The 7,073-nt window shown below is 42.4% G+C and overlaps 1 long non-coding RNA gene across 1 annotated transcript; it reads left to right on the top strand.

The window, feature by feature from the left end:
* The first annotated feature begins 3,314 nt into the window (after positions 1-3,314).
* LOC109299400 lies at positions 3,315-6,532 on the top strand. Its single transcript, XR_002097821.1, has 3 exons — positions 3,315-3,376; positions 4,797-4,920; positions 5,740-6,532. It is a non-coding gene; the product is annotated as an uncharacterized LOC109299400 (long non-coding RNA).
* The last annotated feature ends 541 nt before the right edge of the window (positions 6,533-7,073 follow it).

The raw sequence follows: 7,073 nt of genomic DNA, 5'->3' as shown, positions 1-7,073 counted from the left end.
TCCCCCCCCCACCCAACCCTGCTGCCCATGCAGCTCCCTGCTGCCCCTGAAGATGGCTCCCCCCGTTTCCTCCACCTCCCCAGACCCACACGCAAAGCACGTGACGCCCCAGCCTCCAATCACCTTTTCCCATTGCCCCCAGCTCCAAACATCTCCTTGCTGGGGCAGGTAGGAAAGTACTGGGAAATCGGAGCAAAATCCTGGACATTTGCTGATATTTCAAAAAAAACACCTGGACGGACATGGGAGGACCCAAAAAGGGGACATGTCCAGGAAAACCTGGAAGTGTGGTAACCCTACTAATGCAGAGTGAAAATAAGCTACTGGTCAGCTTGCAGAACTATGAACTACCTTGATGAACCCAGTGTGTATGGACAAACCAGCAAGTCTTTTATGGAGGAAAACCATACCTCTCTCAGCTGAATAAATGAACAATTTTCAACATGACAAAATATGCAGTTTCCTAAAGTTGCTAATAATTATCTAATATACCAATTTAATGATGTGAAAAAGTGGGTGAACACTGAGTTGGTTAAATTAGATGAGAAGAACTTATTTATCTCTGATCAAAGTTAGAGAAGACTGTGAGAATTAATAAGGACTTAGCCAAGCAAGGTGAATGGGCAGTGTGTTGGCAGAAATTTAGAGAAATGCAAAGGAATTCATAAATGAAAGCACAATTTGAACTATGCCTGTGTTTGATGGGTTTAAACTAGCTGTAACCAGTCAAGTAAAAAACGCCTATGTGTCACTGTGCAAAGCTCAATGAAAACATCTGCTTGATGTGCAGCAGGGGTCACAAAAGGGAAAAAATATTGGACATGTTGAATGGGAAGTAATATAGCATATTATCATCAAACAATGCGGTTATATGAATTAATGAGACATCCTCACCTGTGCAGCGTTAAACTCTGATGTCCCTGTCTGTAAAAAGGCAAGTCTGAAAAAGCTCCAGGCGAAAGGTTCCTGCTCCAACTATTCCTAACCCAACTGTTCCCTTGGCTAAGCTTCTGCACCCCCTTGCTGTTATCCTCACCTTCTCTCTTCCCACTCCTTCTATTTTTTTAAATCTATCTTATTCAAGACCAAATCAGTTCTGAATTCTATTGGGCAAAGCCCAATAGTCAAGTTTCAAAATTTGATAAGAGCTAAGTTGTCAAATCCATGTGGCTCTACTACTAGGCAAGTATCCTCCTTCCCACACCAATTGGTCTGGAGCTTCTGATACCAGGTCCCAAATCCAGGCAGGCCCCAGGCCTGAATGCCTTGAGATTCAGATGTCCCCAGTCTCACTTGACCCCAGCCAAAAGGCCCCCTCCTTCACTCAGGTTTCTTTACTGCTTACCACTGTGAAATGACCTAAGAGCTAAAAATATGGCTGTGTAATACTTTATACAACAGACAAGCATGAATTGGCCCTTGCAGGAGACACAATGGGCTCACATCTGTTTGTTAAGGATTATAAAAAAGTTTCTTATGAGTAATTTCAACAGCAAACTATATCGTGGTTCTTTTGTTCTCCAGCACTCATAACAATTAAACGGTTAATTTCCCCCCTTTAACTACCTTCAGCCCACAAAAGAAACAAAGGAAATCACAGCTATTCAGCTTCAAAACATCTTGTTAAATCACAGTACAGACTTATGCAATTAACCCTACAAAAGCTGGAATTTCACAGCTATTGTCTAATGCTCCAACTTGAGGAAAGGGGGCTTTAAACCTAGCCTTTTTTGTTCCTGTCTGTTGGCACAGCAGTCACAGTTAAGGTCAGGTGTCAGACCAGATTTAAACCATAACTGTCTATTTCCTTGTTTTTGTGAGCTGAAGTTAGCTCCTTATTGTGATTTAAATTGGTCACCATATACATGGGGAGGAGGGGTTCAATTAAGCTATGAAACAAAGAATATGACTGCTTTCAGGGCACAAATGCCTGCATATTTCCCTGTGTATTGTAAGTATTTCAGCAAGAGCTTCCAGTGATTTCTGCTAAATGTGCTATTGACACATGCATTTTATAGCTTCATTTGGAGTTCTTTCATATGCGGATGATTCTTTCACTCTTCTGTTGCAAATGGCAGCTGCACATTTACTCTAGTTAGGACTTCCTTGTAACAGGGTTCTCTCACCCAGCATTTCTTAGATAGTCTTTTGCACGGCATGTGTATTGGAAACATTTGGGAGCTTTATGGAATGCAATTTTAAGTCCAGCAAGCAAAACAAAAAGAGGGCAACTCAGGCCATGACAGAGCAAGCTAGCTAAGCATGTGCTTAACTTTAAAGATGTGAGTAGTCTTAATGAAGCCAATGCATGTATGTCCATCAGGATGGACCTATCACAGTCCAGTTACTCTTCCTAAAGTTAGCTTACTTCAGGCAAGAGGGATTCTACTGCAAAATAGCCCTTGAGTTGCTGTGGCTACTGTGGCATTGCATTCATTTGTGATCTTGGGATCATATCCTAGTCAGCAGAGTCACTCTATGAATTATTTCCTGGTAAGTTGTGAAAGTTTTGCTTTCTGGGCATACAGGGTAAGAGGCTGAAATTGTGGGAAGATGCTAGAAGACTAGAGCTGCTGATGTTAGTCTACATCAATATTACAAAGTGGACATGTTAGCAGCTGAGGAACTGTGAGTACTTGGGTTTGGGGCTATAGTCTCTGACTAGCCAGCCAACTCACATTAAAAGCATCATGGCAGCTGAGTAAAGCATTTGTGTTTGTGATCAGGACTGGAGTAAGAGGCAACTAGAGTTAACTTTACAGTGGAAATAAATCTGAGATCCTTCTCTCTAGAAAACCTCCAGTTCCTGTTTGACCTGGTCCAGCAAGCATCCCTGATGATTTCCATGGGGAGCCTGCTGGTGGAGCTCTCCAAACAACAGTGGGATCTTAATGAAGGATGACTTGGAAATTTCATAGCATGATAGGCTCCTTAGTGCATGTCCAAGTAAGAAACTGTGTGCGTTATGGAAGTTCTCCAAAGGAACAAATGCATCATAGACAAGAAACCTGACAGAAGTGTAAAATATACTGTAACCTAACTACCTTTAACGACAAAGAACATTTTAAACTTGGCCAATCTCAGTAAGAGGGAGCCATTTATTTATTTGAGTGATCAGACTGGCATTCAGATGCTTTTAAATGGGCATCTGGGTGTCTAAAAAGCGCTTTGTCCATTAGCATTTAGACCTGGAGACTTCCATTTAGACAATCAGAACTGAAAACTGGACTGAGAAACTATATACATGAGAATAATATAGAATGCAGGTAAGAATATTGCTACTATTTAAAACAAATTCTTTGCATTTAAAAAATAGGCCGTGACCATGACTGTGAAGGTGGAAGAACACTGAGACAGTGCAGGAAGTTTTTTCTTGGTAAGATGAGCCACTAGGTGGTAATTTGCATAATGATATCATGGAGTGAACATTTTCAGGCTGCATTTTAATTTTCTAGCTTTAGAATGCCTATTACAGGCTGACACCAAGCACCCCATTCTACACAAAGGTAACTAGGGGCTTTTTAAAGCACCCATTGACACTGACAAGGGCAGGTGGCCTTTGGCTAACTCTTTATAAACCTGAATGGCAGATGGAAGATAAAGAGCCAAAAGTGTGTGGGGGTGGGGGGGGAGAGAAATGCAGAGAAAGGGGAAGAGGTATATGGAATGAAAAACAGAGAAGAAGAAAGCAACAGCCTATGTCTAGGACAGCCAGGGAGTAAAGGCAGAGCCTAGGCATAGTGAATGAAAGGGGTTCAGGAGGCTGAGAAGCAGACAAATATAGGCAATGGAAAGAAGCATCTATGAGGTCTCTAGGGAGATAAAGATAACAGCAAAAAGAGTAAGAAGGGAAGAAAGAAAAGTGGAGAAGAGATGGGGAAGACAGAATACAGGAAAACAGAAGGAAATAAAGCAAAGGTGTGCCACTTGGGAGGCATAAGGGGCTAATTATCCACTCATAAATTCATGGCAAAATAACATCCCAATGTCTCAGTCAAGAAGATCATCCCATGCGTTTTCACAAGCGGCAGTCCTCAAAGATGAAAGAGAAGTGAAAACAGAATGGAGGCAACATGACTGTGTGCTCTAGGTTTGATTCCCTGTCTTCAATCAGTTTATTTATGTATCTAGATTTATATCATATGATAAAAAAGAACATATTTTCTGTGCTCTAGGTACCTTTGCCACTGATCAGAGGATTTACCTTAGAGAGACAGCTATTTCTACTGATAGCAAAAGGCCAATTTAGATTCCTCACATTACACTATTTATATACACTTGCTTAAGAAAACAAATATCACACATTTGCTGGAGCTTCTTTCATCATTTATCAGCCTCTCTCCTCAAGATATGGATCTAAATCCTGTCATTTCTCCATCCCTCCCATTTCCCTTATTTATGCCCCACCTGGGAATCAACCAAGAATATAAAAGTTACCACAAAATACTGTATTGTGCTAGTTACTTTGGTCACAACAGTTTTATTCATTCCCTGGATGACTAGTTGGTTTCTAATGGAAACAACTAATCCCAGTTGATGTTGGCCATTGTGAGATGTTTGCGTGAAATTGCACGACAGCCATGCACAATGGTGCTGCAACTGATATGGACTGCCACAGGAAGTGCCTATTTATCTAGCAAGCTAGCTAGCCAGTCTGTGTATTATGAAGGGTATTTAAATAGTGCCAGCCACCGTCGTTTCTATGTACTACAAACCATTGTAGCATGTATTGCAGCAACTGATCAGAACATGCGTTGATTCTTAGTTTGACACATTCTCATGTTACCTCAATGTAGGCTGTTTCATTAATTTATGGATGTGGTATGCAAAGCAGAATCTGCAAACAGAAAGGGAAATAAGAGCTTCCTCTCATTCCCTCCGCTACTGCAGAAAAACCCTTGGAAGGGGAAAAAGAACCCGGTAAGAAATCTCTATGGTTTTATAGTTATGCAGAACAGTACAGAATCAAGATTGTAGTAGAGGAAAGCAAAGAGGTGGGGTATGGCACTATAAGCCATTAGAAATTGCATGAATCTAAGGAAATTTTGCTCCCAACCCTGTGAGCTCTCAGTGCATGAGGAAAATACCTAAGTAGTTGGTATTAGCTACATTCACTTTATCACATGTTATTACTTGCATCTCTGGCATGCAAAGGGAAAGTATGCCTCCTCCACCTACCACCTGCAAGACAGATTCTCAAGGGGTGTGATTACAGGAGATGGGACAGTTCCCAGCCAGCCCCAGGCTCCATGGAGCACTCTCCACGGAGCCCAGAGCTGGCTGGGATCTGCCCCAGAACTGGACAGTTCCCGGCCAGCCGAGGGCTTTGCAGGGAAGCCCCACTGGGCACAGGACCCCTCCCAATGTGTATAGGGCAAAGAGCCAGGTGCCGCTGCAGCCAGCAGAGCTCTCCTGGCCCCATGTGCATGAGGACGGGTCCCCCCGCGCTCCCTGCCAGTCCCTAGGCTAGCACCCAGGCAGAGCTTAGAGCTCCCCCTGGCAGGGGGACAGAGCAGGGTGGGAGCAAATCTGCCCCCAAGACAGAACACATCTAGATGTGCTCCCAGGTAGACTTACTGCCCAGTATTTTTACTGCACACTAAGCCTACTTTGAATTAATAGCACATGTAGACATGCCCAAGAAGAGGCAAGCACAATGCATCAGAATTAACAGATGGAGCTAAATAGTCAATAGCCTTTGTTTACCTGTTTACTGTCCTCTTGTTGCCACCCATACAGACATGCAAGAAGATGCATTAAGCATGAGACAACAACCACAGGGAAGCTGTATGGATCTCATGAAGATTACTTCTGACCAGAGGCAGAAGCCACCAGGTGCTGCCATGCTTGTGCTGTGGCTGCTGGGAACACCCTTTTTAGAAGACATTACACCTCAGGGATATGTGATGGTACCAGAAACAATGAGCTCCAGTCGTATAGCATGAGGCTTGAAAGTCCTGCCAGGGGTTGTGAACACCACAGGGTGGCCAATATGAAACACTTCAGTCACATTCTGTGCTAAAGTGTAATTACTGGATGCAAGCGGATCTCTAATTTTAACCAGTCCGTTCCCCCACAGTTACTATGGTGCCAGCATTTCCTTTGTAATGACTCCACTTTGCAGGAATGCCTCATTACCTAAAAAGAAATCATGCTTGGCTGCAGTCTAGAACACAGCAACAGAACAAATTTACCTCATTAAAAAGATTGGCTCAGTCATTTCTTTTTAAATTATGCAATGGAAAGCAGTTTAAAAATGTCCACTTGCCCCCATATACTTCAAAATATATCTTGAGTTAAACAGCCCCATCTGGCAATCAAGGTGCAAAGTACATACTGTGATAACATTTTCATGCACCCTGATGAAATGGTACTCCAAGATATGACAGAACATGTGTTCAGTTTTCAAATGCGGATGCTTAAAATTAGATCATGTTAAACATAGCATATACGCTTGTAAATGGGCTTGAAGATACCTAAACACCATTTATACATCTAAATAATTTTAAGCACCCAACTGTAGGGTACTAATTTTAAGCACCCAACTGTAGGGTACTAATATTGAAGGCTGGACGTTCTCATCTAAGGGAGAACCACAAAACAACATGTTAATGCATTCTCCTAAAAGACCTGTCCTCAACTCTTGCCTGCATTGCCCATGGAATGAGATGAGTAGTCTTCTCCTACTTTCCTGCAGCCACTTGTGGACACGCAACAGCCTCAGACAAAACTATTTATTTTCAAACCATTGAAAACCTTCACTTTAAAGGGATCTACAGCCATAATAAGTAATCTTCAGGCCAGGACTGAGATGCTTCAGCAGAGCTGTGCAGGAGAAGCATGGACAAAGCAAGTTATTGTCAGTCCTATAATCTCTTTGCTTTCAATAATTGCTCATATCTGCACAAAAATTACAAATATTAGTGGCCAGTTGAAGGACATAACTCAGACATTGTCCACTCCATTTTCCCATAACACCCTACCAGGAAAACTGGGAAATGCCCAAGTCATTTTGTTATCGAATCAAGATGACCAGCCTTTATCTTTATATTGATTGCCTCTTTTGTCCTGAG

The sequence above is a fragment of the Gavialis gangeticus genome, unplaced genomic scaffold (genome assembly GCF_001723915.1).
Source record: "Gavialis gangeticus isolate Ggan-Ray unplaced genomic scaffold, GavGan_comp1, whole genome shotgun sequence".
NCBI lineage: Eukaryota > Metazoa > Chordata > Crocodylia > Gavialidae > Gavialis > Gavialis gangeticus.
Note: the sequence above shows the minus strand (reverse complement) of the source record. Positions and strands in the feature narration are given on the sequence as shown.